The sequence below is a fragment of the Prinia subflava genome, chromosome 7 (genome assembly GCF_021018805.1).
Source record: "Prinia subflava isolate CZ2003 ecotype Zambia chromosome 7, Cam_Psub_1.2, whole genome shotgun sequence".
Taxonomy (NCBI): domain Eukaryota; kingdom Metazoa; phylum Chordata; class Aves; order Passeriformes; family Cisticolidae; genus Prinia; species Prinia subflava.
The window spans coordinates 8,001,483-8,024,411 of NC_086253.1; the positions used below are offsets into that span (position 1 = coordinate 8,001,483).

General features: G+C 41.8%; 1 long non-coding RNA gene across 2 annotated transcripts in view; it reads left to right on the forward strand.

Annotated features, from left to right (window-relative positions):
- Positions 1-22,490, forward strand: part of LOC134552494 (uncharacterized) — a 57,968-nt gene extending 35,478 nt beyond the window's left edge. For both annotated transcript variants that reach the window (XR_010080880.1, XR_010080879.1), the window contains exons 2-3: positions 15,340-15,429; positions 20,409-22,490. This is a non-coding gene — a long non-coding RNA (uncharacterized LOC134552494). The remainder of the gene's footprint in view (positions 1-15,339; positions 15,430-20,408) is intronic.
- The last annotated feature ends 439 nt before the right edge of the window (positions 22,491-22,929 follow it).

The following is a 22,929-nucleotide window of genomic DNA, read 5'->3' on the forward strand; positions in this document are numbered from 1 at the left end:
CATAGACAAAGCAAAGGATTTTCAAAATTAAAATGGGCTGTTTCACAAGTGACTTGTGAGCATTCCTATGGGACAGTGCTGCTAACAGATGTCCTCAAAATTCTCACAGGCCCCCTTGAAATGGAATGCACATATGGCACAAACTGCAACCAGACACTTGCAGCACAGCACAGCACAGGCTGATCACTAATTTTGCAATCCTGGTTTAAATCTAACCAATTGACTCAATGAAACAAAGTCACTTGACATCTCTCAAACCCCAGGAAAGACAGTAAGAATGTAATTGGGATTTAGATAAAGCTTAACAAAACGAGTATCTTCTTACTTGCAATTCATTTTCCTTCTTAGACATTTCTTTACAGGGAACATTTGAGGGAATAATATGAAGATGGTTCCAAGACAGGAGCATACAAAGGCATGTTTGACTAAAATCCAGACTCCAAATTTGTGTCTCATAAGACCAGAACATTGTGACCCTAGTCTTCTAGTCCTACACCTTCCCTAAGGTGAGTCCCTTCTGAGTCTTCTCAGAGTTCTTTTCCAGCAAGATTATCTTCTTGGGAAAACAAAATAAAACAACCCAAACCTTTCTGTTGATCCAAAGACTTTAAAGACAAGAAGCAATGAAATACGGAACATATTTTTTTTGTAAACTGTTCCTGTTGCCAGTTTCCATCACTGGTAGAAACCTCTAGTCTGAAGTTGCCTGGCCTCAGCTCCTCATAGTTGGACTCCTGCACCTTTTTCCATAAAAATGAAGTCCTTTGGTGTCAGATTTCTGCTAGACAGTGATCAAAAAACTCAGTCACCTTCCATTTTTTCCATAAGTCACAGAGATGGTTTTTCTTGTGATTGTTTTTCCAAGCCACATCCTGAGTCAAATTTATTGACACTTTCTTGGATTCTGGACCTCAAAAAGGAGGACACCAAAGCAAGAGATATCTGGCATGGACATTCAGTCCCATTTACCTTTCTAATCACTGCATCAACCTGTAGGCCATGGCTGGCTAGACAGCTACTGCTGCTTTTTAATGCTTTCACAAGTCACAGAGAACTGTGTCTTGGGCTGTGAAAAATTCTTAGAATCTTTCACTCTAAATACAGTATTTGCATTCAGTCATGGTAAAAGTCATTTGGCCATCCAGTTTCATGTTTGTTCAATACCTCTGCTCTGTAGAGGTGCTTCTCTGGCCAATCTGTGCCAGTATCTCACCATCCAATGAGCAATAGAAACACATAATAACATGGGGACAAACCCTGTGCAGTCTTGGTAGAAGTTTACTTCATTAGTTATGATTCCTGTTATTCTGAGATTGTCTAGTTTAGCCAGTTTGCCTCCCTTTTATTATATGCTGAGTGGGTTTTTTTGAATCTCTTCCTCAAAACTTTAAAAACTATCTTTTGTTTCTATTGTCCATTGAAATTTTGTTTATTCAAAAAGGAAATAATTGCTTGGTTTTGCTTCTGAGGAAGTTTTTCAGAAGTTCTGATTCTTGGCTGCAGGGTTATGAATATTTTTTGACCATTTTAAGACAAATCTTTAAAAAGCTTGAGCTAGCAATCATATTTTCACATGCTTCTTTCCAAGTTATTTGGATTATCACTGTTTCCATTTGTAAAACACTTCTCTAAGGGATTGAATATATGTATCAGTTCACTACAATAATATTCTGGGCTTCATTTTGCCTGTATACAAGAAATCCAATTAAGTAAAACCATTTGTATCAAAGCCATCACTAAAATTAATTCTGTGGTCAGTTCTTCTGAGACTGTCAAGATGAGGTTTAATACTGAATTTCCTGGATTAGATGTAACAGTTTGAGTAAGGAGATTAACTTCTGTAATTTTTAGAAATTCTAAGGCTGTTTAGTCTTGGCAGAAAAATGCCTCCAGTATGTATTAGAATAAGGATCCCCTCTCTGTCCTTCCAGCTACATTTGATACTTGTGAATTCTCTGTATCTACAAGCAGATAACTGAAGTGTGAATGGTTGGTGTGTAGAAGACACCAACTGTTATCCTCTTTATTCATTAGGACACAAATCACTGACTGTCAAGAACTTGTTTCTGAGCTGTCAGAAAGATCCCAGAAGTTCTGATCATGTCATTGCCTCTCCTTCTTTTGGCCACTTAATCCTTTTTCAATATAATCCTTCCCTTGGTATCTCTGATAATTTGACTAATTCAATTCTCCATATTTTGATTTTCTGTTAAATGATTGCTGACTGTTTCCTCGCTTCACCCTCTGCTTTTGGATATTGAGTTTAACAGTTAGTGCAGTCAGAGCAGTTCTTGGAAAACTGCTTGTCTTCTTCTTTCAGTCTGTTCTTTGGGTGAGGGATTTGCTGCTACAGTCTTGTACAGTCAGTACAAATTTCTAACATTGTCTTGGCTGCTGACTCACCACCAATTCTTTTCCATCTTGCATTGTTTACAGGAGACAGAGGCTTTATGACATCTCCAGGTGTTCCTGTCCGTTAAGATCCTTTCAAGTTCCCTGAAGTATTGAGAAAATTTTCTCCCTCTTTCATTCTGAGGATTTGGCAATTTAGGAGAGTTTTAAAATCCCACTGCTGCCTCCTTTCTGCAGGCTAGAGGGAGTGAAAACACAGGTGGGAAATGAGTGTGATCTGCTACAAGAGGCCTGTCCCTAAAACCACATCACAGAGAAACAAAGCTCAGTTCTACATTTTCCTGTCATCAGGAGTGCCCTGACATTCGTGACATTCCCTCAGTAGCACACCCATTCATTGATATTAGCTTAGCACCAAACCACCAAGGGCTTTGTTCTTTGTCTCTTCAGTCTTTTCATTCACAGAGCTCAAATTATAGTTTTGTAACTATGAAAAGTCCCATGAGGCAGATTTTGCATGATTTACAGGCATTAAATGAGAGTTCAAATGCCTTCACCAGAGTAGCCACACCAGGTGTAGTGTGTGAAATTCTGATTTCTCTGAGTTTTCCAACCTGCTTTCACACAGCCATAATCCATGTTTACTTCACCCATCTAAGTCTTTGGCTGCTGCCATGTCTTTAGTATCTATTACAACCTCACTTTTCCCTATTCAGTCTTCCTGCTATTTAATAGGGATATAACTCAGAGCAGTCACAGCCAAGGACATTCTGATTTTTATCTCTCTCATTATAAAATTATGTTTGTCCCATTTTTTTTCTTCTTCTGCACACTTAATATAGAAACTAGTAGAAGAACCTTACAATTAGCAAGGTGAGATGACTAGGTTGGTTAAGGCTACATTAACCTATTATTTTGGTGATGGTTGAATGAAGCTTTATTGTAGATGAGGAATATAGTATTTGTTCAAGCCAGGTCAACGAAGTGTTCAAGTTCTTCTTAAAAAGAGCAAATTAATACAGCCTTAGGGTAGTCAACCCCTACAGCTAAAGTCACCTGTCATCAAATAATGTATGGTTATACACCTTTGACTCCAGATTGAATCTAAATGCAGGGAGTTTGGCATTTTTCAGATATTTGAGTGAAAGAAGAAGAGAACTAAAGGTGTAAGTCACAGAAGCTGATAGAAAAGGCAGAAAAATTAGTTATTTATTAAAGAACAGTCAGAGAGGCTTTAGAAGGAAATGTAAGAGATGTTAGTGGCAAACTTAACATCATAGCTTGGAATAGTGGCAGCTGGTGTGTGTCCAGGGTATTTTGTGAGTTCATATGCATTAGCAAGATTATCCCAAAGAAGGCCAATGTTAACCCATGGAGAACAGCAATTAGGATCCCGTTTATAAGGTATCTGTTTCCATCAACAGAGTCATATTCAAGGAAGAACATACTTTAAAATATTACTTGTAATTTTGTCTGGATAATTATTTTTCCCTCTAATCCTACATAGTTTCGGTTGTGGTTAGACAGTTGCTGTTTTTCAACCCAAATTACTCCAGAATCATGGTGAATAATTCCCATGAGTGTTGGAAGTGTGTTGGAAGCTTTCCAGACAATGCTGCCCCAGCTCTTCCCAGGCATTCACCACTCTCAAACGTCAGAGTAAGGTGCAGCAATGACCGAATGTATGCTTACTGCTCTCACAGAAAAGTAACCCAAAGTGTGCATTTGTTTGGGTGTATAGGTGACTCAGGTTCCAACTTATGTTCTCACTACACATTTCAAACTGCTTCATGAACCCTGTGCAGGTCATGGACCCTGGGTGATTCTCACCTGCTCCAGATTAAAGAAACCAACACTGTAAACCAGAGATTACTATTGTTAGTAACACGATTAATTAGTAACGTATGTCATTTCCTTAGTGAGCCTTTCCTAGGGGGTTATAAATGTCCGTAGAAGATGGCACCCTATCAATCTACATGGCTTCACATATTTTGTCTATGCATATATGATTATCACCATGCCCTTCGCATGATGTTGATTCTAAAAATAGCCAGGCATTAAGGGGTATAAGGCATGGTAAGATGCAATCAGAGGGAGCAGAATCAGGGTAGTGGGAGAAGAGGCCAGGAAAGAGAGCAGGGAGCATATTTCACATATCAGCATTTGCTTGATCCAATTTAGGAATGAGCATCACCCCACTGTGGTCATGGTCATACAGTATTTATAGAATGCCATCTCCTGCCTCACAGACATCTAATGGCAACTAAGCATTTGCTCCTAGAGTAAATTTGAACCAGCTGGCCTTTGGGACCAATGGGATATTTTAGAGAAAATCAAAACAATTTGTTTACTTGTGTGATTACCCCCAAAACCAAGTGTTTAATCTTTCAGAGTCATTAATGGAAAGCTCATAAAAATCAATATTATTCCCTGGCCCGGGTCCAAAAATGTACTTAAGTGAATGCCAAACTTCATGTATGGAGATAATCCCACTGATGAATGTTCCTGATGAATTGGGACTTACATTTTAAAATACTTACCACTTTTTCACTGTGTGGTGCTTGCCATAGCATTATTTAAGTCTCAATTTAAATTAGCATATACATTAAAAATACTCTATTGTTTCTACTATTGCTCTCTATTGTTTCTACTCTGTATGATCTTTAGAAGAAAAGGGAATTGTGATTGCATGTAGGCTTTTGTGAAAAGCAACTAGGTGTGCATGTTAAAAATTAATCTTCATCAGCATTTGGAAACATAAGCCCATCGGATCTGCTAGGCAGGCTCACAGTCCAAGCAGTACATTTTATTTTCAAGCATCATATCACATTGTTTCTGAACTGCCATTTTCCAAGAATTTTCAGTTTGTGAGAAGCTTCAGACAGCTATAGGTTCAGCACACTTCAAACCACAAATGAATTTCAAGTAAGAACATCAAGGCCATTTATCATATGCTAGAAATTCTGCTTTCACATCTGCTCTGTTATTCCAGGAGCAGCCCAAGGTCTCTGTTAGGGTCAGAGAGACACCCAGTGTGGGACTAGACATCTTTTACACCTTCTACAGCTAAGTTTAGCTTTTGGGATCATATTTGGGAGACACTTGAGGTGGAATTCACTGGGCAGTCTTCACCAGCATTGCTCTGCTTCCTTAGGAGGTGAATACCCAGCCCTGTGCCACTGGACGGGGTGGCCTGGGGCTCTGGCAGGAGAGTGGCCCTTGCATGCCAGCCGCTGAATTCTGTGCCTTGAAGAGAAAACTGAACACCACCTTATGAAGGTGTTGAGACTGCAGCTTTTGTATTTTAGTATTACCTTTTCATAGGTACACATCTTGCCTAATATTTTTGTCCTACTGTTTGCCTCCTGTGCTGCTGAGCCACTGTTGGTCTCCACACCCCTCCTGTAAGGCAAGAGGACTGGCTCAAACACAGTCCCCATCCTTGCATTGGATCTTCACCTGGCTTTGAGCACACCCCAGGAGCTGCTGCATGAATCAATACCAGTGCAGACTGAAAAATCTTCATTCTGCCAGAAGGCTCTGTTTTCCAGCAGTGGCACTTCCCTGGGAAAGCTCTGGGACTTACAACACGACTCCACACAGGCAACAAAGAGCATTTAGACAAATGCTGTTGGAGAGACTGTGGTTTTGGTCTGCAAAGGAAAGCAGGAACTAAGGTCCATGCACTTCACAGAAGTTATCTCTGTCTTCTATTAATATCTGTTCTGTAACTGTTGGATAAAAATATATTGCACTCTGAATATTAAGTGTACCCTCAACCAAACCCACAAATTTACAGGATAGTCATTGTGGATATAGATATGAGATTTTGTGGAGAGGGACTCCACAGAGAGAAAACGAACAAAGCTACAAAATATAAAATACTAAAAATGCTTGTGAGCCAATGCAGAACACCAAAATCCAATGCAAAGCAGGATGCCATGTAATGCCTTTGACTGAAAGAGGTAATCAATATGTTGGAGGGTGTTTTTTAATCTGGTGGAATTACACTGTCTATACAATATCTGTGTCTACTCTTTAGGAAGCTGGCTGGAGGGAGTATAAATATAAGCACAGGCTAAAGGTTTCATATTCTCACATAAAATGTTCAGTATCTGATACGGGAGGCACGAGCACCAAAATGTTCATGGTCACAGATTTCAAATTATGGCAGCACCAAATTCAAATATTACAAAATAATGAATCAGACTTCTCTAAAGCCTGTCTCAGTGTGACACTGAACATTTTCTATGGAGGAAATCACCTATAATTGTCATTTTACAAGATTTACAAGAGTCTTTTATTTTAAGACTGACTTCAAAATAATGAGATACAGAAAGAAGCCCTCTTCCAATTTATCTTACAGTTTGCAAGGCCATTGGGATATTTCAGATCTGTGTTTTAAATTTGCTTTGTAACCCAGAGGACTAGAAACTTATTCTTTTGAATAAAATGTGACTTTCTTATGTAATCAGTTGCCGTGGGAGCAAGATCTTTAAGATAGTTGCTGAATTTTTTAAGCTTTTGATAAGGTCCTAAGAATTAGAGTCACTAAATCAAAGTATAAAAAATGTAATCACAAGGTCGCACTATAGTGTCTGTGAGAACAAATGGAATGATGTTAGAAAATCAAAGAAGCAACTTCATCTTGCAAAAGGACAATTATGGATGCTCTTATCCCTACAAATTGTTCAAATGACATAATGTTGCAACAAGATTTGGAGATGTTAAACTGATGCCTTAAATTTTAGCTTTTGTATTTTCCAGATTCTGTACTGCATTAGTATATAGCTCTGAACTTCATATAAAGCATTAGCAAGTTCTTGTCATAGTGTAGTTAAACAAAACAATCCTTTTCCAGCCTGAGAACCAAGGACACTGTTGCAGCTTCAGGCCCAACAAGTCTAAACAACAGTGAATTGAGGAGAGCAATCTAGGAGGATGGGACTTCACAACCTGAAGCTGTAATTGGACAATTAACCCCATTATGTAAATGGACCAAAACTTGTAAAACTATGAAAACGTGTGACCTGTTGTCCCCCTTGGGTGTAGCCTCAGCCAGGCTCTTGTACTGCCCAAGGTGTATCCTATGAAGACCTTTTTAATAAGGCTTTATTCCTTATTTATTCCTTTATTCCTTTAACACTGCCTAGTCTCTGCTCTAGGTAGCCTCTCAAAGCATCAAAACGAGTACCTCAAAATGTCCTTCTCTAAAAATATTCTAGTGGAGCAATTCCCCCTTGGAAAGAGTGGGTTCAAGAGACCAGTGAAAGACTTTTCAAGCCATTTGGGTGATTAAATTATGAATAATCATCATCCATCCATTTGTACTGAGGATGTACGAGCCTGGTGACTATGTCATTCTCTGTTATTTTGCCCAAGAATGAAAAACTGACATGGCAAAATAATTGGTGAGGCTTTCTGCAGTCATTCCTGAAAGCTGAGATACTGGCATGAACAGCGACTGGATGTTTTGGTGCCACGCAAAGAGGAGTGCAAAACTATTTCAGTTTGCACTGGACAATCTACTCTTCCTCCCAATGTATTTTCCAGACTTGAAGTTTAGCCTGACTGGAGAGGCTAAATTCAGGCAGGCATTATTGAGTGGAAAATATATTCTGGTCAGGTACCACCTTCTTTCCCAGTTAGTTCCACACACACTTAGCTGGTTTCATCATTCTAGTGTGCTGACAGCTCCTCGCAGGAGAGAAATTATTTGTCTGATCTAGTGCCTGGGCTGATTAATTGGTTCACTATGCAAAATGGCCCTACTGAGGTCTGGCTTTATTGAGGAAGAACAGGAGGCTCATTTTCTCTCTGTTTCTGCAGCAACAGATTTCTATAAACACCATTTGTGGTGTTGGTAGAGAGATTCAGAATGGTATCTGCATAATTCTTGTTGGAATTATTTCCCTGGATGTTTCCTGCACCAAAGTGAGTCTGTGCAGCGCCCTGCTAGGGCATCAGCTCTGTGTCTGTGTACTTCACTGCCTCTCACATTATCTTCCTGCCTGGAATGGCAGCAATCCATCACAGCCTAACGTAGGCACTGCCTCAGTGAGGTTGTAGACGCAGCCTGGGAGCACAAATCCAGTACACCTAGTACTGAATTTCCCTTTGCAATCAGTTGAGTTTGGTGCTTCAGATAACCTGTGAGGAGAGGCTGGTTTTCCCTAAAATAATCTTTTACCTTTTGTATTTATTCAATAGGAAATTAGGCACCTCCAGAACATAATTCAGTCCACATGTATTAGACATACATATCTTTGTAGATGTGTCATGAAAATCAGTAGCTTTGAAAGTGCTCCCCTGTGGATGTACCAAGGTGGATTGGAGCTGCAGATTCCCAGCAATGTGCTGTTGAGAGTCTCTGGTGCCATATCTTCTGGCTTTCATTTCCCAAGGAGGTCCTGGAGAGTCTGGAGAAGGCCAAAACCCTGTTGGTCTTCACAGGGTGAGCCCATCACACAGAGCTGGTGGACAAGGGGTTCTCTGTGAAGTGAGTTGAATGCACTCAAGACTGAAGATAATTCAGTCTGAAAGGGACCCCAGGAGGTCTCTAGTCCAACCTTCTGCTCAAAGCAGGGCCAGCTATGAGGTCAACCTGTTCCTCTGCTGTCCTCATGATGAAAGAATTTCCCCTTTTTCCTGGTTTGAACGTCTCTCATATCAACTTGTACTTGCTGCATCTCATTCTCCTTACATGCATGGCAAAAAGCATGGATGTAGTTGTTTAGCTAAAAGCTGGCATTGAAATGTACACAGAGCATAAGGAGAACAAATAAATGTAATGCATAAGGAAGACATTCAGATATTCAGTATTTCTTTCTCTGTTTACACGACTATTAATTGTTTTGTTGGCTAAGGAGATAAGGTGCTCTCTGTCAGAGACTCATAATAGGCTGAGATGCAAACACTGAACAAAACCAGCATTTTCAAAAATCTGAACCTATTTGCCAAATACAGAAATATGCAGAAGTCATAACTGACATTTTAGAACTAATTGACTGTAGTTTGGAAGCAAAGTATGACTTCTAAAATTTGAAATATATAAGTGCTTTTCCTAAGCATACATTTTTTCTTCATACTTGAATAATATGTAGTAACTACAACAAAAATTATTGAGGACCTCAGACCTAGCTCATTACCTTGCCATGTCTGATGGTCACTGAGCTGCTAACAGGACCTCTCTGTCTCTGTCTCTCTCTCACCAACCTTGTCCTGGTGAGTTATTGCTCTCTGCCCCTCGTGGCAGCCCTGCTCTTGCTGCTGCCTAAAACAATCTCAAATAACAGTCTGATTTTCATATGCAAACATATTTTTTAAAAAATCACCTGTTTGTATCTAGTGAACCCAACTTGACTGCCCCCGTGCTGAGCAAAAGACACGGCTTGAAGATTTTGTTCCTAGCTGTTGGGCAAGAAATCTTAGAAGAGAAAATTCAAGAAATTGAACTCCAAAGAGACAAACTGGATGTTTGAAAAACACTTTGTTTTCTAAAAAATTAGATCTGAGGATGAAATCTCCATCACTAAAGGGTTTTAGGAGTAGGTTTGACAGCCAACTGTCAGGAATGCATTAAGTTGCTTTTGTCCTGGCTTTGGATGAGGGGATGGACCCTTCTGGTACATTTCCTTTTGGTTATTCCAATACCATGAGGTAGTGTCTACCTCTTATTTGATTATAAACAGAGACAAAGAATGAGACTCCAAGCTTGGGACCACAGTTCAGTGCCTGGAGCTAGATGGGGTGAGCTCAGATTTTAGCTGCTCATCCTGAGCTCATTAGTTAGCGAGTTACTAAATCTGCCACTTGAATAATTTCTGATACGAACAAGAGAAATGGTGTCTGGTGATGCCCATTCATATGCAGCTCATGTTTGAACTTTTCTGCTGCAATTCTGGATGACCCAGTTCACCAGCCTGTTTTAGGGCTGCTCATTGGGGTGCCCAAATGGACCCCAGGCTGTAATTATTCAGCTCTAGTATATGAACATATTGGAGAGTAGGTGAAGGCAGGGGAGGAAGAGGACATGATCATCAGCCTTAGGTTCTGGTTTAACTTCATTCTCTGCTAATTCAACAGCTTTCCAATTGAGCTTGGAGAGAGCAGACAGAGATCATGTTTAAGAAAAAGTCCTCTTGCTGATGTTTATGACAAAGTGGAACCTCTGGTGCTTAGTTGTACCCAACCTAAGTAGTTCATCTCTCCACTTCAGAGCAAATCTCAGCTATTTGCAGAGGACATTTTCACCATTCCCTTATGACACAGAAATGACAGGAAGGTTTCTGATGTACGTGTCAGAAAGCAAATCCAGGTCCTTTGACAATACTTGATCAATCTTCAGAACACCATATCGATGCTACCTGAATAAGTGTCAGTGCTACTTATCAAATTTCTGCAGCCTGCATAGCACAAATTCCTGGAAGACTTTAATACGTGAGGAAACCCATCTGATCCTATGGGCAAGCAATTTATCTGAGATTTCTAACAGCAGGGAAGCTCTCAACTTTTGCCTCTTTGCACTCACCTAATTACCTGACTTTGTGCACCTAATTAACTTGCAATGCTGTCATCAAGGGAATCCATGATATTTCCAAACAATTTTGTGGCAGCTGCAGATGAGCTCTCTGTAGAAAAGAAACAATCTGCTTTTTAATTGCTGTGTCCATTTTTCTCTATTCTCCTTCTGTATTCTCTTTCAAAAGAATCAGAAGTGAGGAGAAACAAAATTGAGTGAAGGGCAGAAGAAATGCCATGTACTCCTGAGACAGCATTGTGTAACATTGAATCCTAAAGAGATAATATGCACATGAAATGTAGGTTAAATTCCCTTCACCTTTCATTGAAACAAACAACTTTTGATTATTTAGCTTCCCTTTACATCTGATGGATTTGACCAGGACATATGAATTTCCACATCCTTTTTCCATCCTTCCAAGGGTGGTTCTTGAGATGATGTTTTCTTGCCTGGCCAAAACATGTCAAAAACAAACTCCACTTGACATCTTCCAGGACTCTTATGGACTCTTGTACTTGAGTACAGGAGTTTTGGGAACTATTTCTGTCTCTAGCACTAAACACGAGAGGAGGGACTCAACAAAAGGCTCTGACCTTTTAAAAGAGAAAGTTAAACTCATTTTTCTCCTAGACCTCCTCTGCTGAGAGAAGGAAGAGAGATACACTTGTGGATGTATCATTCCACACCAAAATAAACATGTTTAAATTAAGTAAAGTAACTAACCTTCAAGGTAAATACTGACTGTAGTAGTGCCTCTGTACTGCAGTGATATTTTATGTGGAATGGAGACGATAAGGTATATTGGGTATGATATGAGGGCAACCATGAAATTTTAGCTGCTAATTTATGTCATATATTTTTAAAACTCTGTTCAGGAAGATGAATTTAATTTATTGTCATTTTTACCCAATAAAATAAAAAGCAACAATCTGTACAAAACTTTTCTCCAGCGAGAGAGATTTCCAGACGAAAACTACAAGTACCTCTTCTGAGTCCAGACAGTCATTTTTCATTTAAACAGGGAGCAGGAGGATGGAGAGCTCTTGTACTTTATGCACAGCTGTGTAGTCTGTTCATATTCACTTAAAGGTCTCCGTCTTGCCTTGCTCCCATCCCATGGTGTGCATCAGGTCATGTGGTTGGCAGTGTAGTTAATCCCAGTGCAATGCAATGTCACATTCTCAGATCTTCCCTTTTCCTATTTTCACTTTTAGCATTTTAATTCTGGTGCATTAATTTTGCTGCCCATGACAATAGCTTAATAAGTGTTTCTTCTGTCTTAGCATTAGCCTATATTTTTCTGTCTCTGTCACCTCTTTGCCTCTCATACCGATTTGTTCTTTTACTTTCATCATACTGTCTTAAGACATGCTGAGTGATAATTCCTGGCAGAACTGGACCCTTAAGTTAATTTTTCTGTGGGTTTGTATTAAATCTCCCAGTCTTGGCTATCCTGAACATTTTGAGACAACAGGGCATTTTAGCTCCTGGCTGGGCAGTGGTAAGTAAATGCAGCAGCAGTCTGCAATACTGTCCTTGCAGCTACCCATGATTAATCTCTTTCCACAGTAAGAATTGGCCATTTGTTCCTACTCTTTGCTCTTTATCTCTTCTCCAGTTTTTAATCCATGACAAGACTTTACCTTTCACCCCTGGCCAAGTTTCTCAATAGGCTCTTGTGCCGGACTTTATCAAAAGCCTTTTGAGAGCCCTCTGAGTCCTCCCTGCTCTGCAGCTTTGTTAACCCTTTCAAGGGTTTCAAGGTGTAAAACAAGAACATGAGAAAAAGATTATGAAGGGCAGTTTACTGCTTGGTACATCTGTCATCGTTTTTGAGTTTTCTTGGCTAAATGGATTCCAGTTGCAGGAGGGATATGGTTTATATGAACCTGCTTTTCTTGGAGGCAGAAAAATGGCTGTTTGCTCCTTCACCACATTTTGGGAGGGAGCAGGGGAAGGCCACTCAAGAGTTTATTTTAAATCATGGACTTATTTTGGTCTCGAGGTGTTCATGCCAAACAGAATTGACTATTCCAGATTCCCAGCCTTGGAAATTGGGATTTGTATGGAAACCCAGACTTGTATGGATCCTGTCATGCTAACTGTGTATCCAGTCTAAAGGCACAATTTGGCTGCTTGAATGTGGCCCAGCACCATTTAAGACAGCCATGAGTAAGTGGGTATGTTCATCACGGAACAGTTATGTAGGTAGGTACCAAATGGGCACTGTGGGAGATCTGGGCAGTGCTGGACAGACAGCTGGAATTGGGCATTTCTCCAGAGCCAGCATACACAACTTGCAGCTTGAGGTTGGGCAAGAGGCCTCCAGAGGTCCCTTACAACTCCACTTTCTTGCATATGCTCCCATACAGTCTTAGCAACACTTGACACTCCCTGGCTCCTTGCCTTCCCTCCAAACCCTTCTGCAGAGTGGGGCAGCAGCTCCCAGGCCTGCAGGGCACTTCCCATTGTGCAGCCTCAGCGGGTGACTGGTGAGGCTGGCAGAAACCAGGCCCTTTTCTCTGTTCAGAAGCTTCTGTTTGCAGTGACTTGCCATTTTGCATAATCTTACCAAGCCCCTCCTGTAGCCTATTTCACCACTGCAGTGTGGGTCCTTTACTGTCACCATGTAGACATTCCACTGAAAACATCCCATTTACTGTTGTTGTCATGTCTCTGCTTCCACTGAAGCAGGTCCCTGGTGAAATGTTCCCAACCCCACACAAACTAAGCCTGGTCACATTAGTGTCCAGTCCTCAGTCAGCCCTAAACAGGCTTCCCTTCCTGCATGTTTGTACTGCCTCTGTCTGGGCCTTTTGAAGCTTCATCTGGCAAGATGTTTATTAAAAAAAAGCTGAAACCCTCAACTCTACAGCGCCTCCACTTTGAAGCAAGACGGATGCATTCAGTATCTATCAGGGCATAACTGACTGATGTCTCTGGATTTTGCTGTCCTTTTTACCTGCCATTATGTCTGGATTAACATCATCATGGCTGGACTTCTGTTTTCACTTGATATTGTTGTCACCATAAAACTGGCAGACAGAAGAGGATATAGGCAGTAAGAGACTCTTGGTAGGTCTCGCTTTGCATGACCATTTCCTTTTTCCCCTGCAGCCTTGATTCTGCTGCACTTGCTTCCTGAGTCCATGCTCCTGGGGGTTCAGTCATACATGCTCCAGAATTATTCCTTTTGTAAAGAAAATACCGAAATTGCAAGTGCACCTAGACAGGAGCTCGCTGAATCCTTGGGGCAGACAATGGGAATGAAACCATTTGCTTCATCGTTTTTTTACCTTATTAATTTTTTATATCTACTCCTGCCTGTAATATATATATATATATATATATATATAAAATAACACAAAAAGTACTTTGACTATAAATAAATATACAATTTTGCTTTCTGTAGTACTGTCACCTTACAATGAATATAGCAGGAGTTGCAGAGCATGTGCTGAAATCTCTGGATTTCAGAAGGCACCCCACAATTCCCAGAAGTAAAAAAGTTTTTTAAAAAGGAGAAATACAATAACATTTTTCAGTCACTACCTGTAATCTTTAGGGGCATCAAAAGACTCTGGAGGGATCTGCTATATATACTGAAGACTCTGAAGAAATACTGCCATCAAGAAATCAATTCCCAGCTCATAAACAAGCAGATAAAAGTTTACAAAGGAACGCCTTCAAAACGGATATATGACAGTCCTACAAAGACAGCTACCTCTCCTGAGGCAACTGCATTAAGAAAGCTTTAACCCTTCAGGCAGTGATCAGAATACCCAGCCAGTCTTTGGACACGTTTTTGTTAACTCTTTTGCCTCCTGAGGATGCAAACACCAAAGAGAGTTTCTTGGGAGAGAGCCAAGGGCTTGCTGAGGACAATGGTTTTATCCCAAAGCTCTTGTTCAGGATTCAAAGAAGCACTGATGTTGTGTAAACACCATTTCAAGTTGCCACAATAAGAACCCTGACAACAACAGATAATATAATATAGTATAGCATAGTATAATACAGTATAATATAATTCATATAATTAATTATATTATGTTAATATAACATATTATGTTAATATAATTAACATAAATGCAGTGTAATGCAATGTAATATAACTGTTTGAAAAGAGGCAAGATGTTCAAATCAGTGATGTCACTGCTCTTGCCAAGTTGATTCCCTGAAGAAGAGCAAATCTGTTATCACTAGAGCACAGGGAAGTGCCCTCTACAATGTGACCTCCTTGTTCCTTCACCTTTTGTCAGAGTTTGGCAGATTTTTATTAAATTTTGGCAGTTAGCTATATTCATGTTACAGCTGCTTTGCCTTTCTGAAATACTACTGCTGACCAGGGGTACAGCAGGTCATCACTTTGGCAAAATACTTGTATTTTTGGTAGGATTTTTTTACAGTAAGTTTTCTGGCAATTGTAAAAACAAATTGTTCTGATTATGTTCTAACTTTTCTAACAGAATCAAAAGAATTCATCTGAAGGAGAAGATTTGAAAGACTGGAAATTCGCTTGCATACTTCTTGAAGCCAAGAAAGAATTAATCAACAAGGTATGAAATCTGTAATGCTGTACTTACCCTGGCCAGTGAAGGATTAGGAAAAAAGTAGGTAACATTTGCTGGAAGGGGAAAGGTTTTATACACAATGGGGAAACCAACCATCATTTCCTTAAATGTCAGCAGAGTGAATAATCACATAAAATAAAACTTTAAAAACCCCAAACTCTTCTGCACCTGAAAAAATAGAATACTGCTGTGGGATTCCTGCAGGAACCATATGACTTAAGGTTAAATCTGAGTAAATCAGATTTTGCTCAGCTCAGCTGCAGCACATCCAGAAGAAAAATGTGCTGTTTCTTTCCCATAAAAACACAGATTTTCTTCTGTTTGATTTTGGTACTAACAAAAGGGGAAGATTGTATGAGTCAGAAGTAAATTGCTATAATATGAAATAATTTTTGTTAATCTCACTCACCTCAACTGTTTTCATTTGGCTTTCTTAAGTGTAGTACAGAGAAACCTTATCCAACCTTGATGTTCTGGTGTCTCAGGGATTATATATCAAGCTCATTTTAAATCACAGATTTAACACATCATGTGTTAGCTTTCAGCACCTGATAAATGTTATGGGTTTTCTAATGAACTTGCAGAATTGGAATCACCAATCCATCGGTTCTCCAACTGTTGTTTGACTAAATGGCATTAAAGGCTGCATATTTTATTAACAAAAGGAAAACCACCCTTAAATTAAAATGAAATACTGTACCCAAGAGCCCAACTGCATAATGCTAAACCTCAAATCCAATTTGTGCTCCTAGCTGGCTTCAGAATACACAAATTGGGTAGTTTTAAGGACTAAAAAGGTTTTCTAGTAACATACCAAAGATGGATCAGATTCAATCAACTGCTACAATCTAAGGATGTCTTTTTAAAAGGAAAATAATCATAGCAAGAGAGTTTCAGAAGCTAAAATAATAAAATGCTGAAACTGAGTAGAAACAACTCTACAGCTGTGGACACAATGGTTGGAAGGGAGTTCTGGAGGCCTCTTGCCCAGCCTCCTGCTCAAAACCAGACAACTGACAGCTCTAGATTAGGTTAGATGTAGCTCTGCCACCCAGATTTTGAAAGCCTACAAAGACACAGGTTGAACTCCCTCTCTGCAACCTGTTTCAGTACTGCAATATATTCCTCATGAAATTATGTTTTCCCTGCTGTCCTTCCCAAGCTGCAGACTGCTCATTTCCCTCTCTTACTGCCCTGTGCTCCTGAGAAGGGTTTGTTTTCACCATTTTTAGCATTGTCTATCAAGGAGTTGTGGACAGCTGCTGAATTTCTCTTCACTCTCTTCTTCCAGACTAAATGAACCCACAAGGGCAGGAGGTCCCTGACCATGTTACTAGAAATGTGTTTTGACACTGGAGACCTAAAGAAGTTCCCATTTGGAATGCAGCAGGCAATACTGGTTTAATGCATGGGCAGAAGAAGGTCCCATAGTCTTTTGGAGACCTGCCCAGGATGGAAACCTCCAACAGGCCAAAAAAATTGCACAGCCTTTTGCACAGAGCACAGATGAGGCTGCTTAATGGAGAAGGGGAAGAGGAGGGTTTGACAAGGCCATCTCCTCTGGAGAAATTGCCTCTTGCCAAAACTTTCATTCCTCTGAAAGCATCTCAGCCCAATTAGCTTGTAATTTAATCTCCTGTGTTTCATCTCAGGGCGTTTCAGCTGCTGTGGGTTTTATTTGCACATATGTGGTTTGTAGTTAGAGGGATGCCAATGCTCTCTTTCTGAGAGGACTAAGAGAACCAGCTGAACATTAGGCTGGTGTGGGCAAGCACCTGCAGCACAATAAATGCATCCCCTGATTTTCTAAAACTCCCTCATTCATTCCCTGCTCTTTCCTCTTCTCTCACTAATTTTTCTGCATTTCTTTTTTTCCTTTCTTCCTGGCTCTGTGCTCCTCTTTTACAAACAAACACCTCTTTTTCCACATTCTTGGTTCCTTTCCCCATCCTCTCTGCTCCCTTCCTCCACAGCTGTGCATTAAGTCTTGGCAACGTTTGAGTCTTGGTGCCAACATTTGAGCCCGGCAGCTTCACATCCCAACTGCACTTGTGAACCAAAGGAAAAACTCCCAATCTCTGCAGCAAGCCTGTGAAGCTGAGGTGTATTTATAAGGAAGATCTATGAGAGCTAATGACAGAAAGCATTTGCTACATGTGCACAAAACATCCCAACAAGGAGAGGGCAGCCAGCTCTCCGTGTTCCTGGGGACGTGCTCTCTGTCTCTGCCATGGTGGTATTTGTAGATTGCAGCACATTTGTCCATAATTTACACATGTCAGGCAGCCTGACTGGGGCAGCTGATCTTACCAGGCAGGCAGATGTCCAGAAATCCTGACATATCCACAGAGCATAGGAACATCTGTGCTGTAGGGTCAGAGCACTCAGATGGAGACTCCCGGGAAGCCACGTGGGACCCTTGGCTGTGGCAGTAACATCAGATACTGCATGACCCCAGCATGGAGGGTCTGCAGGGCACATCCCAGTGCTCCTACAGCCTTTTGCAGATACAGCAAGCAGACAATGTCAGGGCAAAAGAGGAGACTGAGGAGATTTTGTCTGTGCCAGAGGCTTGTCTTGCTGCTGTGGATGTCACTGCATTTTTCATGCCTGGAACTGCTACTTTCAGGATGGAGATTGTTTTCCCTTTCTTCTTCTCTATTCAAATGATCAGCAGTGATGCTGAGAATCTCTTGGTGTCCCTCAGGCCCAGCAGAGACACAATCTTCAATTGCACATCCCCTGAGTGATGAGGGAAACCTGCAGAAGGCGTCCCTGTACAGAAGATTTTCCACGTACAGAAGTACGTGGCATTCCTTATTTTTTTGGATTGAAAATAAGCAGTTTTATTCATATGGATTTGGGGCATTTTTAGCCATTATGGAGGAACAAACATGTCCTAAGCCTAAATTTCACCAAGTCCCAAGTACTTGACACTGAACAGAAACAACATGATACTAAAGCCTCAGGATTGCTGTCAGAGTCAGTGACATTTGCTCTTCCTGCTCTGCTGTCCTGGCACCAGCAGCTCCTGTGCAGCAGGATCATCACTGCCCTCTCAATCCCTGCTCAAAGCACTCTCCCATCTCTAAAACCAGAAGGTCAGAAAGGAGTCCTCATCCCCATCCTGTTGTCAGTTCCAACTGAAACTTTCAGATGTGGGGGTTAGGATATGAAAATTCCAGCACTGACACCACATTTACAGGATCTAAGGCAGGGCCAGTCTGTGTGGCACTGTGACATATTTACCCAGTAGGGACAGCAAAGCAGGGAATGAATGCATTACCCTGTAGCTTCCTAAGAGTCATGGTAATAATGGTGACATCCTTACAACCACATATATCTGTGTCGCTGGGGATCCAGGCAGTTAGGAGTAAAACTAGAGACAGGGAGCAATCTCCATCCCAAACTCCCTAAATAAATCTTTGCTAAATAAATAAATAAAGCTTCCCTAAATAAAGCTTTGGTCATCACAATGGCTGCCACTGGTGAAGGTGGGAGACAGACCATGGCAAGGGCTAGGGGACGCTGTTTCAGCCTTGCCAAGTGTTGTCACAGGCCATGTGTATCTCGTGCTGTCAACAGACCACAAACCCAGTGCATTACAAGGTAGAGGCTGTGGGTTAGACACATGCCCAGGACAAAGACTGATCAGGACATCTGATGCTGAAGCCTCTTCCATGATCTCATTACTGGCATCTGTCAACACCCTACGCCGGGAAGTCCCTCACTGATTAAAGGTCTCCACTCCCATCATCCTTCCTAGGCCAGACATGGAGAATCCAGCCTCCTCAGATTGGTTTCCATCTTTAGTCTTCTACTGCGGTAGAAGAGGCTTTCTCTCCACAAGGGAGCACAGAAGGGAGCCTGGGTGGTTCTCAGGTTGAGAAGCTCCCCAGCAACTCCTAAACAAGGGAGAGCTAAAAAAAATTACATCTTCAGTTGGAAACAAGCATGCTTCTGTTTTCTTACCTGGGCCTCGCAGACAAGCAGGATGCTCTGCTACTGAAATGTAGGGTCCAAGTCTGATCCAGCTAAAGCTCCCTTTTAACTGGCTTAATGAAAACGTTGTATTTATTATAGATATAGACATGCTATTTTTATTGTAGATAAAAAGTTTTATGTAACTTTGCCAATGTGGAAAAGTAAACATGATTTTGCCCAATTTTTTTCTCACTGATTTTAATATTCTGCATTTTTTATCCTCTCAGACTCTTGGAAGTAGAGGGAGTGGTTGTCCTGCACTGTTTCTCCAGCGTTTTGTGATGGCCTCTTCTGCAGCATATTTGGGGCTCCTTGGAGGAAAAGTGTCACATGAAGGAAACCACCTCAGACAGGGCTTTCAGAAAGATAGATGTGCCACTCTTGACAATGTTATATTAATAAATAGTCCCTTCCCTTCCTAGTCCCAGGGAAGAGCTCTCTCCTAGATGGGAATGCAACTTTCCATGTCACAAGCAGAACATCTGAAATTAGCTGAGGGGTTTGAAGTCTTTGCCAGCAGTGCTCAAACAGCATTACCTCCTGGCAGGGTGCCTGGGCCCTCTCTGTCCCTGCTGGAGAGCCACAGCTGGCAGTGGCTGTTAACCCTTGAGGCCATCCCCCAATCCCCCAGCCAGCATGGAATGTGATGGGGAGCTTTGGCTCGAGAGCTGGGCCAGGTAAACCTCCTCAAGTTCAACAAAGAGAATGGGAATTCCAGGTTGGTAAGAGGACTGGAGCACCTCCCCTGAAAAAGACAGGCTGAGAAAGTTGGGGCTGTTCAGCTTGAGAAAAGGAGGCTGCATGGAGATCTCATAGGAACCTTCCAGAACCTGAACAAGGCCTCCAGGGAAGCCAGAGAGGGACTTTTCATCAAAAACTGTAGTGATAAGACAAGGAGTAATGGATAAAAATTGAAAGAGGGGACATTTAGGTTAGATATTAGGAAAAAAACTTAACATTGTATGATTCTGTGTCCTCAGTCAAAGCCAAACCTGCCCAAAGAGCCCTGTGGAACAGCCAGCAGCTATTGACGTGTTGGAGAGGAGCCCACAGACACGCCAGGTCCCAGGAGGCCACACCAGAATGACATATTCCTGCTGCAGTCAGAGAGACTCCAGAGGAGAAGCAGGTCTGTGCTGTGCTATGTGCTTTAGAGATGCAGTCCAGGGAATTTGTCATCCCAAAGAATTTAGCATCCAGGAGGAACTTATAAGTACTGCTGGGATCTGAGCTTCACTTGGTTCTTTTTTTTAAGGATGAGGATTCTCTGCAAGCAGTGTAACTTGAGTCATGAGTACGTCCTCAACAGCAACTAGAGATTGAAGGAGTGGTGGGAATACCTTTGTTTCTCCCCTTGTAGGGGTATGGTTGGGATCTCTGCTCTCCAGCTGCCTTGGCTCATTCACTGTTCCTGTCCACCCCACAGGAGAGAGACCCCATCTGGGACTCTGTCCATGGCTCTTGTGCCTGGCAGGACACAAGGCCTGACTGCCATGCACAGATTCCCTCCCTGCCTTGTCTCCCATTCACCCTTCAATAATGCTAAATATTAACTCATCCCAGGAACTCATTTCATTCCATGCTTGACTTCACATCTCAGACCCAGGAGAAGCTCTGCAGGTCTCAGAGCTCATCAGAAATCCATGATCCTTTCAGATGCCTAACAACAAAATGACGGCCTCTGTCTTGTTTCCTGGCCAGACATTTTCCTCATGCACCAAAGTTAAATCCTCCCTCTGAAATACATCTTTATGAAATAAACTTCCAAGTGCCACTAGCTCCTAACTCCCCTGTGCTTCTAGTTCCCCCAGCCTTGCTGTTCTCCTCTGATGTCTCCTTTTGCTACCACAGTCAGAGCAAGCTGGTGCAGGCATTGCCCCGACACTGCTGGGCAGGCAGGTGGGCTGACACAGACACTTCTCAGCCCCACTCCTGGCTCCTTTTTCCACACTCGTCACAGTGACAGGTTGGTCTGGTCTGGGTGGGCTGGGAGAGAGCAGCACAGATGGGAGACCCAGACAGCCCATTCAGGAGCACAGCAGTAGGGCAAGAAGATTCCTGAAGAGTGTTGAAGCTGCAGGGGAACTGCAACCACAACAGGGAAACACGAGTGAACTTGCATAAATCACTCCACACACCCCATTTATTCCTCTAGTGCTCACAGGAATGGCAGAGCCCAGCTACCCTTTGGAGTTTATTGGATTGCTGCTGGGCTAACAAGATTCATGGGAAAATTAAAAATTGATCAGATGAGCTAAAAAACATTGTGTTCTGCTAGAAAAAAAAAAAAGTTGGCTTCAAGTAATTTTGGAAGTTGGAAAAGTGTTTTTTGAACCACACTTGACATTGCTGACCACATATTGTTTTGCAGCTGGAGTGGGGTGATGGGCAATTGCTGCATTCTTGAAATGGAAGTGAAACATTTCAGTTGCACACACTGGAATCTTTCTTCAGGTTTACAGCTGGAAAACACTTTGGTGATTGTGGCTTTTCATGACAACTCATAACAGATTTATTATTCTTTTCTTTGACACCCTAACAAATTTCACAGGGAGAGAAAACCACACTCTGCTGAGCTCTGGCTACACACACTTGGGGGCCAGGCATTGTTCTGCAGGGAAGGCTGTAGTGTGTGCAGATAAAACAAGGGCTACCCAAAGCCCAGTTTTGCAGCTGCCTGTTTAACTCAGTCACAGTAACAGTCAATAATCAGATCAACTGGAGCTGCTCCAGTCTCAAACAATGACATCTTGGAGTCTGGGTGCAAGTGTCCCCACCAGGCACTGTCCCTACCTGCACCAGGGGCTGGTTTTGCAAAGCAGAGCCAACAAGGGCCCCATTCAGCTGCCTATGCAGAGGCACAGAGCACCATGGAAGGATCATCTGTAGGGGACTGGTTGCTGTTCTGGCCTGGGTCAGGTTACTGCCCACACAGAGCAGCTGGAACCAGGTAGGCTGTGAAATGATATCACCTTCCTCTGTTTAGGCAAGAACACTATACTGTCCTTATCTGGTTAAACAGAAAATATTCCCTACTCAAATGTTAGTGGGAGAGTGAGATTATGGCTCTCATTATGAAGTGTTCATAATGCTTCCTGTAGAGCTTCTCCCCATTGCTGAGGCAGATCCAGTGGGTGTATCCCATCCCTTTCCTGACATTAAGCACCATGATTAAACTGGGCACTTAATGTAAGACCTCTAAGTTCAGATCAAAGTTCTTGCAGGGCCCCAGCACCTCAGCATTCTAGCAGGAAAGTTCAGTGGCTGACAACTTGATCTCCCCCACACAATGAGCCAAAGGCTGGCTCAGGAGGAGAAGCAAAAATTTGCAAAGTGCCTTGGTGTGAGAAGTATCAGCAATCTTGGAACATCCAAGACTTCAATGGCCACCTGCCCCTGGGCTGAGGAGATGGATGTCCCTGGAGGAAGTTGTACCCAGCATGATATTTACAAGGATGTACAACCAGAATTTACAATGGAGGTTGCCTTTGGTAGAAAAAA